The sequence below is a fragment of the Vulpes vulpes genome, chromosome 4 (genome assembly GCF_048418805.1).
Source record: "Vulpes vulpes isolate BD-2025 chromosome 4, VulVul3, whole genome shotgun sequence".
Classification (NCBI taxonomy): Eukaryota; Metazoa; Chordata; class Mammalia; order Carnivora; family Canidae; genus Vulpes; species Vulpes vulpes.
Window position 1 is genome coordinate 133,444,477 of NC_132783.1, and position 19,413 is coordinate 133,463,889.

General features: G+C 39.4%; 1 protein-coding gene across 2 annotated transcripts in view; it reads right to left on the minus strand.

Annotated features, from left to right (window-relative positions):
• The window catches only part of NPR3 (natriuretic peptide receptor 3), a 70,522-nt gene that overhangs the window by 16,460 nt on the left and 34,649 nt on the right, over positions 1 to 19,413 (minus strand). The window lies entirely within an intron of this gene.

Below are 19,413 nucleotides of genomic sequence, written 5' to 3' on the forward strand. Positions count from 1 at the left end.
ATCCCACAGATGACCACTGTGAGTCTTGGGGAGGAGGCATTCTATGCTCACCCCTAGAAAGAGATCCCATAGGAAGAGAGACACACTGATCTGCATCACCTCATTCAAATACAAGCATTCACAGCAGACACAGCCCAATGTCCAGTACTAGGTGGCCTCATCCGGCCCTTAAGGATGATGAGTTTTCATCACAGAAGCAAATATTTTGGATTTGCCAAAGCCCAGTGCTGAGAGGCCGTTTAGAATAATGGCTAGAACCTGGGCTCACTTCTCAGCTTTGCCACTTCCTAGATGTGTTTCTCCACAACTCTGAGCCTGTTTTCCCTATCTGGAAAATGAGGAAAATAATAGTACTTGTCTCATGAGGTTGCTCTTAGGTTTAAATGAATTACTAGATGTGAAAGACCTCCAACAGTGCCTGACAGAGTCAGTGCTCACAGTTAGGTTTTGTTGTTGTTATTGTGTACCTATAGAGAACTATAAACCGAGGGATCCTGCTTAGCCTTTAATTCCTAATAGCAGTATTCAGAAAATAAGCAATCCACTTATGGTATAACATATCTTGTGGACCCATTTTACATTTCATGGAAACTAAGGCTCCTTGTTCATGCTTTAACATGCCAAGCAGTTCTCTTACTTCCAGAGTGGTCACACCCCTAATTCTGCCGGAGCATGAAGTGTGCACCCCACACTGGTCAATTCCACTGACCATCTAGGAGAGAAGGAGGAAGGGAAGAGTGCTGATTAACAGAAAAGCTCAGAGTTAGCTGCTGGACCCAAAGTCTAATCCTAGCCCTGACACATTACTTAATCTCTCTAATCTTCAATTTCCTCATTGGCTAAATGGGACTTTAGCACCTATTCATCCCACAGAGCTCTTCTGGGAATTAAATGAATTAGTGCATATAAAACAGTTTCTGGGGCCACAAAAACAAATGGTAGACACTGGCTTTTACTCTTAATCATCAAACTTAAGTTTCAGTCATTATTTTCTTAGGCAAAGAAGAATGGCGTGGAAATAACATCTACTAGTCAAAGATAATTTTCTAGATATGCTAATTCAGATATGTTGATTTAGATATGCTAATTCAATTTTCCAAAGAAATATGAAATTTTCACTTAAGCCGTGAAGTCACCATGGCTTGAGAAAGTGTGTGTGCTGATGAGTTAATGCATCTTAGTAAGTGGACTTTAGCTGTACAGTTTCTCTGACCGTGATAAAAATATTTTTTTCAAAAGATCTATCTTCCCTTTGTTAATTGTATAAAACTCAACCTGCTACAAAGGGAAGTCACAGAACCTTGGCATATGGGAGACGGAAGACACCTTAAAAAAGCTCTGGTCTAATCTCCTTACTCTTGGAACCAAAAGAGCATCATTCCTTATCAGTCTTCCTACACTCGCTCACTGAGGGTTGTTCCCTCTCTAGTCCTTGTTCCTGGGGAGCTAGTATGGCCCCTGCTTACACTGTAAAGTACCAGCTACTGGGTATCAGCTGTCCACTTCTCTCCCTCCTCCTCCTCTTGATTCCTTCTGAGAATCCTAACCTAGGGCCATCATGCTGCCACTGGTGACCCAAAGCACAGGACATGTGCCACAGTACCAACCCCCTTCTGGCCCATCCTCTTTCCTTGATAGGCCCTCTCAATTGCCCCCTGTACACTCCCCAATTATCTGGCTGAGAAACACGAACTTGGATTACCCTTTTCTTTTCTTCTTTTTAAAGATTTTATTTATTTATTCATGAGAGACACAGGGAGAGGGAGAAGCAGGCTCCCTGCAGGGAGCCCCGATGTGGGACTCAATCCTGGGACTCCAGGATCACGCCCTGGGCTGAAGGCAGACCCTGAGCCACCCAGGCATCCAAATTACTCTTTTTCCTAACAGGTTTGATGGGAGAAGAGAACAGATAGCTCTGGACACATGTCCAGGTCTGAAAACTCATTCTATCTTTTTTTTTTTTTAAACTCATTCTATCTTGATTTGCAAATGGATTGCAAAATTTACCTTCTTTCCTCCCAAAGTAGCTGAGTGTTTCCCTCTCCTGCCAAAATTAGCAGGAGAGCTGTTGACCCGCACTGAGGTTCACTGGCACCCCAGCCTGCTGCGGGGGAGGTTTCATAACACCTACCTCATAGAACTTCAAGCCAGAAGCAAAACCCTAGAGACCATCTTTTCTCAAGGAGAACATTCTCACATCCACACGTGTTTTTTAATGGGAGGAAAGCCCGTTAGCACATTATAGGCACTGAAAATTGCAAGTGTAATTTTTTTTTTAATGAAGGAGAAAAAGATCCAGAGTACTCAGTTGCCTTGAAACATTTTTCACTCAACCTCCAGGCTAAAAGGAACAAAGTCATCTGGTATGTCCCCCTGCTTCTGGTCATAACAAAATTTGAACCTCAAAGTCCTGACTGACAGATCATGCTATTGTTACTAATCGAAGAAAACAGGATTCCCCCACCTGAGTATTCTAGTATTTAGCATCATTTCTAGCCAAAAAGCTCTTCCTTACTGTCATTAGGCATAGTCTTAATTAAATTCCTTAACACAGCCATTCCCCTGCTAGATGCTGAACAGTATAGTTCATGAGCCCTGGGAGTTTACAATCCCAACCAAACAGTACCACAGCTCCACAAAAACACACAGATAGACTTTACACAACAAAGTTATGAAGTAGACCATGATGAAGGGCAAGCTTCGAGGTAATAAGTACTTATGCTATGTATCAAGTAAAATGCCTATCCTTTAAACAAGATGGAAGTCACTCATCATCTTCCACTCATTCTGGGAAGTTTGCCAGAACAAGATAGCATGCTGGCACTAACAGAGGTCTCATCATTTTATCTCCATTCTCTTGATTTTGCCCTCTGTAGTTGGCCAGCAGCAGGTCTTCCAAATGGAAGAGCGCCATTTTGTCGCTGGCCTTGCTCTCCGAGAGCACCTGTCAGACATGTCTATTAGTGTTGTGTTATTTTTTTAATCCTCTATCATGGAGAAAGCTGAATTGAAATCTTGTTATATTTTAACTGATCATAAAGAGTCGCCCTTCATGACAGGACTCCTATCTGTGACAGTGAGTGGAGTCTTTCTCATTTCTCTTTGGAGGGGCAAATTCATAGATGAATTCCTCAGTGCCTGAGTTCCAAACAAGTAAGCAGAGTATGCTGCATGCCTCAGCTGTTCTGTAAAGTGAGAGTGAATAACACAGCAGTAATCTAGCTCCCCAGGTCGTCTGGATATCTGAGAAAGCCTGTAAAGCTCTCAGACAGAGGCCACTGGGAGAGAGCTACCAAAGTTAAATGCGAGGCTCGGCTGTCCTGGGATTTTGCTTGTGGTATTCACATAACTCAAGCATATCACACAGTGATTTTATCTACCTTACCACAAACCAGTGGTTCCCAATGCAAAAGAAGAAAGCAAAGGATATTGGGCAACATTTCTCAAGAGTCTTTTGAAAAAGACATGACCTTTAACCTCTCACTCAGTTGAAGGGGAGATGAGAAAAATGGAAAATTTTTAAAGATTTATTTATCTATTTTGAAGACAGCAAGAGGGGCAGAGGGAGAGGGAGAGAGAATCTCAAGCAGTCTCCACACTGAGCTCAGAGCCTGACATGGTGCTTGATCTCACAACTCTGAGATCATGACCTGAGCTGAAACCGAGAGTTAGACACTCAGCCAACTGTACCACCCAGGTGCCCCAAGAAATGGAAATTTTGGTGGTGAAAAGGTGAGAAAAGAACTGGGTCTAGGACGTGCCCTTTCCCCTTCATAGCAGGAACAATGACAGCTTGTCTAATTCATTAATGAAACTTATCCTGACCTACTGGGTCCCTGTGGTGGTGAATGGGGGAAAGAAATGGCCTGGGCATGCTACATGGATAGACCAAAGGTTAAAGAATATTATACATTTGATGAACACTTTATAAGTGATCTCCATGCAATAAAAACAGAGATTTTGTTTTAATTCAACTTTCTGTTGAATCATAAAGTTAAAAAATCTATAATTTAGAGTAACAGCAAGAATTTCCATAAACCAAGTGACATCACAACCTCTTCAACACCAAAAAGAGGGAGTTCTCATTCTTATTGGCAGACACTCCAATGCCTGCCTCTTCTCTACTGGGCCTGCCTTCATGGAATTCACACTTGGTCACTTGCTTATTTTAGCCTTGAGGAAAGTTAAGTTGAAAATCTAAATCCTTATCCTAGTTGAACTCTGAGGAAATGCAAAGGTCAAGAGGCTTACTAACAACAGTCAGGCAGCACATCAGGGAGAGAGCCAGGGCCCAGCTGTGTGCTGGCCGAAGCATTGCCATCATGTCTGGCAGATTTCTTCCTCCCTATACTGAAGTTATGACTTACATGGGGTGGGAGTTTGCCCTAAGTTTCCCAAATGACTGTCTCTATCCTGGGCCCAGATCCACCCCTGTAGCCATGCCTGCCCCGGGATTAACTCAGATCTTACAGCCTAGAATGTGGCTGCCCTCAGACAGAGGCAGATTTTTTTTTCCTCTGTCTCTCTCTAAAACAGAATGGATCATTAAACAAAAGCAGTCCTGGGAAGATCGTTAAGTTATGACCCGTCCCCTACTATAGCAACTGGCTGCCCTTTTAATGATTGCAGCAGCCGTGGAAGCTAAACACAGGCACCACAACACTGGTATATGGCATCCATTTACACGAGCATACCTCAGCAACCCAAGCCACATGGGGCCGCCTGGTAGGGAGCAACAAAGTAGGGGAAGACTCTATGGAATTGGATTCTTCAAATTGGTGGCTGTGGAGCACAAGCAAATGAGAATGACTCAGAAACTCTCCCCTTGCTCATGCAGAGAATTCAGTCATCTGATATGTTTGCCCTCTGAATATGTCACACACACGTCATATCCGGATATTTCTCATCACCCATTACCCTTGAAGGCTTAGTTGAGAAATGCACATACATAATGACCTAATTGTCCCTGGCTTTCAGATGATCAAATGAGTGATGTATGGTCTTGGCCTTGATATCCCACCAGTGCCCAACCAGATAGACGTGCCTCTGCAAGGCTTGGTGACCCAACCCCCACAGACTGCTCTGGATACTCATTGGCCTATCTTCCCAGGGATCTGTGGTCCTACCAAGCACAATGTTGAAGTGGATAAATGCGTAAACCAAAATCCAATGGGAGAAGGGCTGGGCCAGACAGCAGGACCCTGTGTGGCCTGCAGTGTTTATGCCAGGTGGTGAGGCAGACCCAAGACAAGAGGAAGGCTGATGAACAAAGCCAAAGGGAGATGGAGACAGGGAAACACAGAAAGCCAATTTCTGGCTTCATTATTTCTAAAAGGCCAAAATCAGAAGGGACATGTAAATTCTAATTTCTCCAACTTGATGACATCCTTTTAAACATCCTGATAACTTCAGACTACATCCCCTGAGTCATCTGGAGATGTGATGGTAAGTAAAAGATGGGCAAAAATCCAGGCTTTGGGGATTTTTTTCTTGGGTGGACTTCTTTTCATTTATGTCCTGTATCTTATTTTTTTTAATTTAACTTAATTTTTTATGTCCTGTATCTTAAAATGAAACTCCTCCCTCCCCCTTTTTCTTTAAGCAATTTCAAGATGTAGTTAGAACTGAGCTAAGATCCAGAACCCCAACTCCTAGTTCAAGCATTCTTGATTTATTCAATCACTATGAATAATCAAAAGGTTAATTTTATTAAATTCTTAATTCAGAGTTTCCCAAGATATATTTCACAGAGCAGCAGCATTCCTTAAAATGTTAATGGATGACTCTATAAATAGCAGGATTGTGGTTAACAAGTTTACAAAATGCTAGATTGAACAACGTCAAGCAGTTCTCTTTAGTGCCAGGTAATTATTAGAACAGCTAACTTTTCTTGAACATCTCCTACATGCTAGGGGCTACGTAAACAGTTAAGTTCTATTGTACTTAGTCCTTCCAAAACTTTCATAGATAGGCACTGTATTATCCCTGAGATAGACTCTAACACTCTTACAGAATGGAGATATCTGAGTCAATGGATGGGGTCAGAATCCCAGAAAATGTTGGATGAACAAGTTCTTAGTAGGAGTCCAAACCAGGACTGCCTAGTTATGACATTTATCCTATTGACACATGTGTTCAGCCAACTAATACTGGAAAACAGCTTTGTGCTCTAGTCTGTGTTTTTAATTGGCTTGATAGCTCTAAAAGTATCTTGAGTATATAGACTGGAAAGAGCAGTAAGAGTCTATAAAAAAGAAGACTAAGACTTAAATGAACTCTATGCCCTACTCTTTACAAAATATCTTGGATTCTCTGAGCATGCCATGAGGTACCTTTACACATTAGCCCCTGGGCTTGGAATGCCCTCCCCATGGGCCTTGTCTCATCCAAAGCAAACTCCTACTCAACTTTACTGGATATTCTTGGGTTACTCCCTCCAGATCCACTTTCCACCCTTCTTCAACCAGCTCTGTGCTCTGGAAGGCTGACTTATATGGACAACTCAACTGGGTTCCCTTGTCCCCTAGCTTCTGGTTGGTTCAGCAGATGAGAGGGTAGAAGGAGATAAAGATCAGGATGTCACCTGCACTCCTCCATCAGATGTCACAGGTGGTTCTCCAAAACTGCCACAAGCCTCATGGGTACTAGTAACCTTTCCCTCCTGTTGCCCCTTCTGGTCTAGGGGTTGTAACAACTTCCCACATTTACAGGTCATGGGGTTCTATGCCATCTTTCGTTGATCTTCCTTAACTCCACATATAACTCTGTGACCATCCCTTCACTGAGTTCTCTTTCATTTCCTTTCAATGTGTCTTTTATTTCCTTCCAGGATCCTAATGGACACATCAACCTTCTGTGAGCCACTCAAACTTGTTCTTGCTGGATCTTTTGCTGAACCACCCTATTCCTCCTTTCTTCCACAAGTGCACTTAGTGCCAACTCATATCATCTCACACACCAGTCTATCTTGCACTTTTGTGTGCTCTGACATTCCACAAGCTACTTGCACAAACCCTATGGCAGGTATCTTAGTTTCCCTGGATCTAGCCCTGCATCTAACACAACTCACTTGAGTTGACTCCACTGTCACCTGTCATTAACTTACTACTTTCACTGTGCCTCTCTTGATGCCTTCTCCTTCTCTCAGACTTATTACTACTAATGTTCTGTAAACTGAGGAAGAAATCACATAGCTCATTATGACATTATGACTACACTTAAAATGGGGTAAACAGTTTCTGAGTAAGAATTTGAGAGATTCTCCTATGATAAAATGAATAGATTTATGTTGATTTTAGCTGCTCAAAGGCCTTTTTCACATACTTCTTTGCTTTTGACTGGATCTAATATAGTTGAGATTGCCATTAAATTGATCCTGCAGCTGCTACTAAGAGAAAGACCTCCAGATTTTAAAACTGATACATGATGTTTATGCTGAAACTAACAATATAATTCTCAGCCAGTGAATGAATGAACTTTTTAAAGAAACTTTTTCCATCAAATTTGCTACACACACACACACACAGAGAGAGAGAGAGAGATTATATACCTTACAAGAAACTTAATTCCCTGAACATTTTGAACACTTTATTGATGAAATTAAGGAATTATTGTAAAATTTCAGGTGTGATAATAGCATCATAGTTCTGTTTTAAAAAGAGAGTTCTTTTTAAACTCTCTTTAAAAAGCAGTTGTTTGTATCAGATTAAAATTTCAAAAACAATTATACTCTCTGAACAAAAATTTTTTTAAAGAATTAATTGAAGAAAAGAGAAAATGTAGGAGATTTGATCCTTGAAAAGAAGGACCATATTTTATGAGAACTAAATGTATATGAATATCCTCTAAGGGTACTCCTTGTCCAGAAGACATGCAGTAGCTAGGACTCAAGCAGAAAGTCACAGCCTTCTTTGCTCCCAATGCACATCTGCATTTTACAGATGATGTAGTTCAGAAATGATACTGAGGACATAAATGAGGGAGTAAATCCTAGGAAAAAGAGAGCCAGAGAGAAGGGAGCACTCAAATCTGTTCATAAATTCTGCCGTCCTTAGTTGATTCCTAAACTGCACACACACAGGAAAGGCACCAAGGAATCCTGTAGAAAGCAACAGCTGGAAAGTTGAAGAAGCTAAGGAACATCTAAATTGCTGCCTTCTGCACAGAAGAGCATTTGGAGTTTGTAACTTGGGAAATAACTCAGGCTTTCTAGTAAAACCCTATTGGGCCACACCTCTCTGTACCAAGAGACTAAGGATTTGTCCTAAAGCTAAAAGCAAACCAAAAGAGAGTCACCTTAATAAAAAATAAAACCAAGCCTCCAAAAGCTCAAAGTAATTAGTAAGTTAACTGCCTGCTGGAACAAAAATTACTCTTCAGAATAACATAACTGAATACAGTCTTTATAACATATTTACAACATCCACTACAAACTCAAAAATATTAGACATTCAGGGGCAAGAGAAATGATCTATAGTCAAGAAAACAGTGAATAAAAAGTGACCCTGAAATTATCTAAATGTTGAAATTAGCAGATAAGAACATCAAAGAAGCTATTACAAATACATAGAAAGGCTTAAAGAAAAAAATGACCACAAAGAACGACCAAATATGGAACCAGCAGAGAAATGAAATCTTTAAAAAAGAACAAGTGGATATTCTAGAACTGAAAAGTACAATACTGAAAAAATAAATACTCACTGGTTAAGTTTAAAAATAGATTGAATCCACTATTTAAAAGATATATATATGGGAATGTGAACTGGTCCAGCCACTCTGGAAAACTGTGTGGAGGTTCCTCAAAGAGTTAAAAATAGACCTGCCCTACAACCCAGCAATTGCACTATTGGGATTTACCCCAAAGATTCAGATGCAATGAAACGCCGGGACACCTGCACCCCGATGTTTCTAGCAGCAATGTCCACAATAGCCAAACTGTAGAAGGAGCCTCGGTGTCCATCGAAAGATGAATGGATAAAGAATATGTGGTTTATGTATACAATGGAATATTACTCAGCCATTAGAAATGACAAATACCTACCATTTGCTTCAACGTGGATGGAACTGGAGGGTATTATGCTGAGTGAAATAAGGCAATTGGAGAAGGACAAACAGTGTATGTTCTCATTCATTTGGGGAATATGAATAATAGTGAAAGGGAATATAAAGGAAGGGAGAAGAAATGTTGGGAAATATCAGGAAGGGAGACAGAACATAAAGACTCCTAACTCTGGGAAACGAACTAGGGGTGGTGGAAGGGGAGGAGGGCGGGGGGGTGGGGGTGAATGGGTGACAGGCACTGAGGGGGACACTTGACGGGATGAGCACTGGGTGTTATTCTGTATGTTGGTAAATGGAACACCAATAAAAATTAATTTATTAAAATAAATAAATAAATAAATAAATAAAAATTTAAAAATAAAAATTAATTTATTTTAAAAAATAAAATAAAAATAAAAGATATATATGAATAGTAAACATCTCAATTTAAAGAACAGAAACAAATCAAAATCAATATACATAAACCAACTGTATTTCTATATTCTACCAACAAAAAATTGAAAATGAATTGTTTATTCTGCTTACAGCAGTTCTAGAACACATAAAATTATTAGCAATAAATTTAATCAAAGATGTAGAACCTCCACACAGAAAACTACAAACATTACTGAGGAAAAATTAAAGACAACTCAAATAAATGGAGAGATAGACCATGTTCATGGATTGAAAGATGTCAATACTTTTAAGATGTCAATTTTTCCCCAAATAAGTCTACAGATCAATACAACCCAAATAAAAAAAAAGTCCCAGGATCTTTTTTTTTGTAGCAATTGACGAGCTGCTTCTAAAATTTATATAGAAAAAGTAGGGATGCCTGGGTAGCTCAGTGGTTTAGCACCTGCTTTCATCCCAGGGCATGATCCTGGAGTCCTGGGATCGAGTCCCACATTGGGCTCCCTGCATTGAGCCTGCTTCTCCCTCTGCTTGTGTCTCTGCCTCTCTCTCTCTCTCTCTCTCTGTCATTCATGAATAAATAAATAAAATCTTAAAAACAAAAAAACAAGTAAAGAACTTAGAAGATGAAAAACTTCCTTTAAAAAGGAAGGCAAATTAGAGGACTTGTATTATCAGATTTCAAAATTGACTGTAAAGCCATAGTATTCAAGACAGTATAGAATTGGTATAAATACAGACAAATAGAGTAATGGAACAGAATAAAGAGTTCAGAATTCACACTTACATCATTATCTGAGTTTTGGCCAAGTCACTTAAGCAAGTCACAATGGAAAAAAAACAGAATATAGGAAAAAACTTAAACTTGATTTCTATCTCTCAGCAAAATTCATTTGAGATGGATCACAGATCTCAATATAAGAGCTAAAACTATAAAGCTTTGAAAGAAAGTGGAATATTATAAAATAATTATGCCACCAAAAGGTGTCATTAAAGATGTTAAAAAGTGAAAAACTGAAAGAAAATATTCATTATATATAAATCTGACTTATATTCAGACTATTTAAAAAGAACTTATTTTTTTAAAGATTTTATTTATTTATTTATTCATGAGAGACACAGAGAGAGAGAGGCAGAGACACAGGCAGAGAGAGAAGCAGACTCCATGCAGGGAGCCTGATGCAAGACTTGATCCTAGAATTCCAGGATCACACCCTGGGCCAATGGCAGGCGCTAAACCACTGAGCCACCCAGGGATCCCCTAAAAAGAACTTTTAAAGTCAATAATGAAAGATAAGTAACTCAGTTTAAATTTGGGCAAATTGTTCAGCAAACATCACAAAAATGAAGTAAGCCAACACAGCAAACATCACAAAAATGAAGTAAGCCAACACAGCACATGAAAAGAGGTTCAAAATCACTAGTCACCAGGAGAATGCAATTTAAAAACACAATGAGGTACCATTCTACCTTCATCAGAATAACTAAAAGTAAAAAGCTGACAACACCAAATGTAGATGAGATTGTAGAAACAACTTAACTCTCATACATTGTGGGTGGAAATTTAAAACAGTATTACTTTGGCAGTTTCTTATAAAATTAAACATACACCTATGCTATGACCCAGCAATTTCATTCCTAGATATTACCCAATAAAAATGAAAGCCTATGTCCCCAAAGAGACTTATACAAGAATGCTCACTGCAGCCTTAGTCATAATAGTCCCAAGTTGGAAAAAAAGTCCATCAACAGGAGAATAAATTGTGAAATTATGGTACACAATAAAATATTACTCAGCAATTTTAAAAAGAAAGACTAATAAATAAAACATCATGCAAAATCTCAAAACAGCATATGAAAGAAAGAAGCCAGACAAAGAGTATATACTGTATGATTCCATTCATACAGTATGTGCCATGTGAATTTAAGAGTGGGCAAAACAAATTCACGCTAATAAAAGCAAGAAGAGTGTTTTGCATCAAAAACAACAAACTACTTAGGAATAAATTTAATCAAGATCTGTGCACTGAAATTAACTCAAAATGGATTAAAGTCTTAAATTTGAGGCTGAAACCAGAAAACTACCAGGAGAAAACACAGGGAAAAAGCTTCTGGACATTGGTCTTGGCAATGATTTTTTGGGGGTATGACATCAAAAGTATAAGCAGCAAAGGCAAAAATAAACAAGTGAGACTATGTACACTAAAAAGCTTCTGCACAGCAAAAGAAACATCAGCCAAATGAAAATGCACCATATGGAATAGGAGAAAATACTTGCAAACCATTTATTTGTTAAGGGGTCAATATCCAAAATATATAAGGAACTCATACAACTCAACAGCAAATAATAGCAGTAATCTAATTTAGAAATGAGCAAAGGACCTAAACAGACATTTTCCCCAAAAGGTTCATACAGAGAGTCAACACGAAAAGGTGCTCAACATCAGTAATCATCAGGGAAATGTAAATCAAACCACAATGATATATCACTTCAGACTTCTTAGGATGGTTATTATTTAAGAAAAGGAAACAGGGGTGACTGGCTCAGCTGGTTAAGGGTCCAACTGTAGATTTTGGCTCAGGTTGTGATCTCAGGGTCCTGGAATCAAGCCTGGCATCAGGCTCCATGCTCAGCAGGGAATCTGCTTGTGGATTCTCTCTCACTCTGCCTCTCTCCCAGCACTCATTTTCTCTCTCTCTCTCCATCTCTCTCTCCATCTCTCTCTCTTAGATAAATAAATAAATCTTAAAAAAAATTTAAAAACAAAACAAAAATCAAGAGATAACAAGTGTTGGTGAGAATATGGAAAAAAAGGAACACTTGTGCACCATAGGTAGGAATGTAAATTGTTACAGTCATTATGGAAAACAGTATGGAGATTCCGCAAAAAATTAAAAATAGAACTACCACTACTTCTGGGTATGTATCTGAAGGAAATGAAATCAATATCTTGAAGAGACATCTGCAACCCCATGTTCACTGCAACATGATTCACAATAGCCAAGACACAAAAAATACTTAAGTATCCATCAAAGGATTAATAGATAAAGTAACTGGTAGATATTCAATAGAATATTATTCAACCATAAAAAAGAAGGAAATCAAAAAAGAAGAAAAAGAAAGAAGAAGAAGAAGAAGAAGAAGAAGAAGAAGAAGAAGAAGAAGAAGAAGAAGAAAGAAGAAGAAGAAGGAGGAGGAGGAGGAGGAGGAGGAGGAGGAGGAAATCCTAACATCTGTGACAATATGACAAGATGAATCAGGAGGGCATTATGCTAAGCAAAATAAACCAGACAGAAAAAGACAAATACTCAAGGATCTCACCTGTAAGTGGAATCTAAGAAAGTCACATTCATAGAAAGTGGAATGATGATTGCCTGATTGCCAGGGGCTGGGGATGGGAGAAATGGGGAGATGCTAGTCAAAGCGTACAGACTTTCAGTTGTAAGATGAGTAAGTTCTAGGGATCTAATATATAGCATGGTAATTATACTTAACAACACTGTATTGTATACTTGTGAAAATAATAAAGAGTGTTATCTTTTAGATACAAACTAAAATATTTACAGATGACATGAGGATGCCTTTGATTTGCTTCAAAATTATCAGGTGTTGGGAGTGAAGGCAGGCAAGTTTAGAGATGAAATTAGACTGAGTTGGTAATTGTTGAAGCTCAGTGACAGGGACATGGAGCTTGACTATACCACACTTTTACTTTTTGTATATATTTGAAATTTCCCACAATAAAAAGTGTTCTTTATTAATCAATTCCCTAGATGAACAACTCAAGCCTGAAAAGTAGTAGAAATTTTCAGAGTTGGTGCTATTAGAACATACGAAAATACATAACAATCAGGTCAACATAAATGCTTTATCTAGTTCTGTTTTCTATCATCAATCAAAAATTTTTAAATCAATACTTTTTAAAAAGATATTCGTAGATCTTAGATATCAACCTAAAAGAATAGAGCAACACACCAAATGATCAACATGCTCTCAATGCCATTTGGAATCCATCATAATGAACTTATCTAAATCATTCTGGAACACATTTTAGGACAGCCGTTGGAAACTATGCAAATAATGAGTTTCATATGCTTACTAACTACCAGGAAAAATAGTCATCCCTTGTAATTATCCCGAAAGTACGCCTTCAGGTCTACAGTTTGAGAATTCAGTTAAGTCTTCAAATTTCAAGAAATGCCCCATAGTCTTCACAAGGATGGATCATGCTGCATCTTATTATACATTTTGAAGAGATTGATCTTTTTAAGCCTATCTCATTAAGAAAATTGTTTCATTCCGTTAAACAATTAAAATATACTGCATTTCTTTTTTAAAACATGTAGAGCTAACATTCTCAGCTAATGTGAGGAGACTCAATACTTCTAGGAAAGTTACCGAAATGGTCAGAGTAAAATACTCTGGATGCACATGTGTCATGATTTTGAATCATGGTGGTAGCCCGAATATTTTGCAAGGCACAATAACACTGAGCTCAATAAATATTATTGGCCACAATAGAAGAAGCTCCTGGGTACAGCCCAAAATAATCAGAGAATTTAAAAATTCCACAAATTGAAGGGAATTTAGAGCTCATACAGTCCAACCAACATATTGTACACATGAGAAACTGAAGCGCGCAGCAGTGGCCTGATTCACTCAAAGTCACACAGATACCAGGACAGAACTATAACCAGAACTCAAGTCACCTGACTCTAAACCAGCACCTTCGTCATCAGTGTTATCAAGCAAGGCACCAGAGATAGAGCACCACAGATATTGGCCTCTTCTTTCAAAGACTAATATAACTTCTCTAACATAAGATTCCCAAGATGTTATCTGCATATCGGGAGGAAGAAAAAACAGAATGTGAAAGTTTATCCTAGCAAACACATTTTTAATCGTCAGGAAAATAGGATCAAAGGGAGAATATCGGATATCAGATTATTAAAGCCAGCTCTTGCTGCTATAAAAAAAAAAAGGAAGAAGAAAAGAAAAATTATAAATTGACATAAAGCCAGAAAAAAAGGGCTTAGCCTTGTTAGGTCCACTGCTCATAAAGCCCATCCATCATCATTTAAGAACCTGCTATGTTATTTTAAGAACTGAGACATGGAACTTAAAGAGGAAAAGTCCTAATTAGAGACTCTATTCTCAAAGAACTGAAATGTCAAAAATCCTCTCTCAAATCTCACTGTCATCTGATTCAAGGACCCTCCCTCATTCCCAGGGCATAATGAATGCATTAAGGAGGTTGGCAGTCAGCTCACATTCTTCCTCTCCACCCACACTATTGCATTCATACTGGGCCATTTCAACGTCCCTGTGCATTATTCATTCATTTAACACTATAGCCTCTTGGTCCCCTGATTGCCATTATTTGACAAATTTCATTTCCACTCAGTTTCAACTCACTTTCATGCACACACCCTAAACCAATGCTTCTCGGACTTTAATGTGCATACAGGTCACCTAGGAACCTCATCCAAATGCAGGTTCTGACTCAGTAGGTCCAAGGAATGAGGCACTAAGATGCCTCATTTCTACAGTCTCCCAGTTGATCCTAATGCCACTGCTCCAGAGACTACACTGTGAGTAGCAAGACCCTAGACCTTGTCATCACCTGGAGCTGCTCTACTTTCAAAATCCTTGACAATCTTTTTTTGACTAGTCTCCTACTTCCCACTTCCTTCTGCACATAGAACAAGTTCCTTGAATTCAAACTTCCATCCTCCTTGACTCCCCTCTATGCTTTGTCCAGCCAAGCACCGAAATTGAGCAGTTCCCAATAAAAGGACGAGGCGGGAAGACACCATGTTATTCAGGCAGAGGTACTGGTGGGAAATTGGAAGCAGGGGCCTGTCACTCAAGAGAGAGGTTGCAATTGGAGATATAAATTTAGGAGCTATCCACATAGAGATGAACATCCTGCCCAGACAAGTGGATGTGCTGCCCAGAAATTGTGTTTAGAGAGAAAAGGGCCAAGGGAAGAACCCTGGGAAACACCAATATTTGTGGAGCAAGTGGGAAAGAGGATTCATGAAAGGACACTAGGAAGGACTGCTGCGTAGGCAGAGAACTTGGAGATGGCGGCGTCTTGGCAGCCAAGGGAAGGGCAAATTTCACCACAGAAAGAGACCTTTCCAAACTACTCCTCTGTGAAATCCGTCCGGTCAAGCCAGGTTATTTTGCTCACTATTCCCTAAATGTGTCTAATGGCATTCCGACTTCTAAGCCTGGATTCACTTAGCCTCATTTAGGAGGCTCATCTGTACCTATCTCTTCTTCCCTGTACTTCCAGAGCCATCCACACAGATGCTGAATCATCCTCACAGGACCTGGCACAATGCCTTGACCAAAGGAAGGACATGGTAAATGCTGGATGGTATGCATACAGATTCACACAATAATCATCTTCAGGCTCAACTATATGCATGGTGATACTCTGGGTCAAGTGCTCCGCAAGAATACATGTGCACCGAGAGAGTGCGTAGACTATATCTGAAATCTGTTCTCCCCAAGAAATTCTTGGATGGAGGTTTAACATAATATGTGTCACTGATGTGTATAGAAAAGGAAAAGTGTCCTAAAATTGAAATGCATTCGTATGCCAACACTGGGCAAACTGGGGCGCCAATCTGACATGAGGCCATTTGCTAATAGAAAAATTAAATTTTCAAGATCTTTAGTCTAGGATAAAAACACAGCTATCTGAGTTCAGTGAATTAGTGCTTATCTCACCTAGAGATAACAGGAAATGGAAAGAATAAAGGAAGTAATTAATAAAGATCCCCAAATTCAGACCAATTATCAAATTATTATACAAAAAAAAAAATTCCTCGGTTCACTTCCTCCCTACCTCCAATCACAGCCTGTGGGAGCAAGATTTTTAGAACTTTATAAATGAAGCAAGTTCACTCCAGGGGGAGAAAAAAATCAGAAGACAAATACTAATCCAAAATAATTTCCTACAGCTTGAGTTACTTTCAGATTTCATCACAACTGGGAAGAGGATTGAGTCCCCAGCAATACATTATCCTAGTTCCTCTCTTTTAACAATTGGCTGCACCCCAGAAAGGATGTCATTTAAAACTGCTACTGCACACTGCTCACAGGGCTATGGGATGTTCTGCTCTCAGCTGCCGGGCTATTTTCTTTGGACACTATCACTCAAGGCGCTTAAGCTTGTAAAACCCCTTTACAATCATTTTTCATAACTTCCAAGAGCAACTCAGTGTGGTTTTCTCCATTTCGCAGATTAAAGTCTCTGGCACACAAGGTGGCATGCCCCGAGGTCATCAATTGTTTTAATGCCCATTAATTAATATTTATTGAACCACTACCTTGGGCTCCTCCACCACACCCACCCACCCGGATAAGCAGCATCAATGGCCAGGCCTTATGAACCACACTCTGCCCTCAGACTTCAAAAACCTGTGGCTGCTGTCAGCATCAAACACCAGAATCCGGGGCTAGAGCAGCGGCCCATGAAGCTGCCCAGGGCCTGGGCGCCGCCCTCCTCCCTTCTCCCAAGCTGGAAGGCTGAACACACGGGCATTCTCTTCTGGCTCCTGTCACATTATGTCAACTGCAGAGGCCTTTTGCTGCTGTTCTATCCGTGAAATGCAAGGCTTCATGTAAGGGAGTTGAAGTTCTGAAAGTGCCATGCTGCTCCAGCTGGGGAGGAGGCGGGGGGGGGGGGGGGGGGGGGGGTGATGTGACCAAAGCAACATTTCCTGAGCAGAGCTCTCAGTGAAAGAATGAATCCTGGCTTACAGGTGACTCTTTCACCTCCTCCTCCTGACAGCAAAATACCACCTTTAGGTTCATTTACTGTAAGTCTTCCTTTTCTAGGTTCTTCCTAGAAGTGCAACATCCTGGTAATGTTAATCTACTGAACCCCAATATCTTTGTGTAAATGAATTCCTCACCATATGGGAAAAGGGGGATGCTGAAACTCTGAGCCAGGAGCATCAGGGGAGGAAAAACAAAAAACCAGAGCTTTCATCCTCTCCAATTTTGTTGTCTGTTCCTTCACTTGCACTAACGGATATAATTGTTAGAGCTGATGCATGTTCTTTTTGCAAGCTGAACTGGTAATGTAGCCACAGTCCACATTTTAAGTGATCTGACTATTCTGAAAAGAACTTAAATTGTATTTTCGTTGTGAAGAATTTGGCCAAATGTGCTAAAATATCCTCTACTCTATGCAGTGACAATACAAATAAAAAAAAAAGTAAAACAGCTTAGGCTTCCAATTGTGAAACATATTTCCCCACTGCATTGCTATTTTAGTCATGCGTATTTGAGTATATTGTCGCGGCTATTGCAAAATATCTTTCTAACTGAAATTACATCACTGTACATAATGGAAATTAAAAAACAAAGATTGTCTTTCAAAAGGTCAAAATGAAACCTACTGTTTGGAAAAAATCCTTTTTCATAGGTACTGTGGTCTTCCTTAAACATTTTCAGATCGCACCTGTTCAATACTATTTTTGCAATTAATAAATCCACACCTGCCAAAATGTGAAAAATCACAAGCATATGGATAATTACTTACAAGCAAACAGAAAGCACTTGAAATAGGAGATTCCCAAGTTTTTAAAATATTCTAATTTAGCACAACTAAAGCTATTTAAAAACCATAGGAATAAAAAATTTCAGAACAATTTTCCTATTTCAAGAAAAGGAAACTATTTTTTAGATTTCAGGGCATCTTTATTTAAATGTGTTTTGAAAGCCAACTGGTATTTCTTTAGCTAGCAAAAAGAATGGCTTTTAATAAGCCCTTCCTTTTGCAGTGCCACTGTCTGCCTGATTACGTTTTCCTAATAAAACTAATCTTATTAATATGTTGGCATGTGAACTCATTATTTTTCTGTTGTTAAAAGCCAACTTGTGGTTCGCTTTTACTCTTTCAAATACAATTAGCAAAGCTCTCCAGTGCCTGAAAGGGCCCTTTCATTTGGACAAATTATTCCCTGGCTGGCTTTAAAGAAAGGGGGTGAGGACAAAAAGGGGAGATGGCCGGGCAAAGGGGGGAGGGTCTCCTCTATTCTGATGCATCCTTGGCAGACACAAAAGCTCGCCTGTGCACAATCCCACCAGAAGTGGGGCAAACACGGCTTGCATCCATCAGCTGCATTTTTTTCTTTTACTGAAGGGCGAACTTTTAAAAATCTCGGTAAAAGTATAGAGTCCATTAAATGAAACTATGTTAAGACAAGAGGGAGTGAAGTGCCTGGCCAAGATTTTATTGATGACCTGATAACTTTTCAACTGATGTCACCTCCCACTCTGTTCCTGTGCAAAACCAGTGTCAAAATACAAGCTGGTTTAGACAGCTTTACTGCTAGGCCATCCCCTCATTGAAGGAAATGAGAATGTTGTTTTTCAACATTTTGGACTTTCCAAAATGTAATGTGTGGCCTATCTAAACAATGATTTATTAAACCTGTCTCTGTTCAAATACCTTGGCTAGATAAATCGGCTGCTCCCCAGGCTCCCATTTCACTTTTGAGTGTCAGAGGGAAACGTGGGAGAGAGTCAGTGCCCAGATACACATCCCACCTCCCTAACAATACTGCTGTGCATCAAACACTGCCGGAATATTTGTTTAATTAGTTAAATTTTCAACTTTTAAATAAGGAGAAAAAACAAGCTATGGGTGGCCCACTAACCTCAAACGAGCAAATATTCAAGGTTATAAAATCACCCCCTGCTCAGAATACCTGGTTAGAAATGAAAACAGCATTTACCAAATTCTACCCCAAGTCAAGAACAGAGGTGGCATTAAGAAGCTCGAAACTGAATTTGAAAGCTAAAGCACTAAGGATGCAGCATTATTTCATAAAAAATGGACTCTATACATCCTTTATAACTAGAACACCCTTTCTTAATAACAAAAAGCCATTTCTGAGGTTAACTGGAGAAATACTAAAAAACAGTTCTGGTCC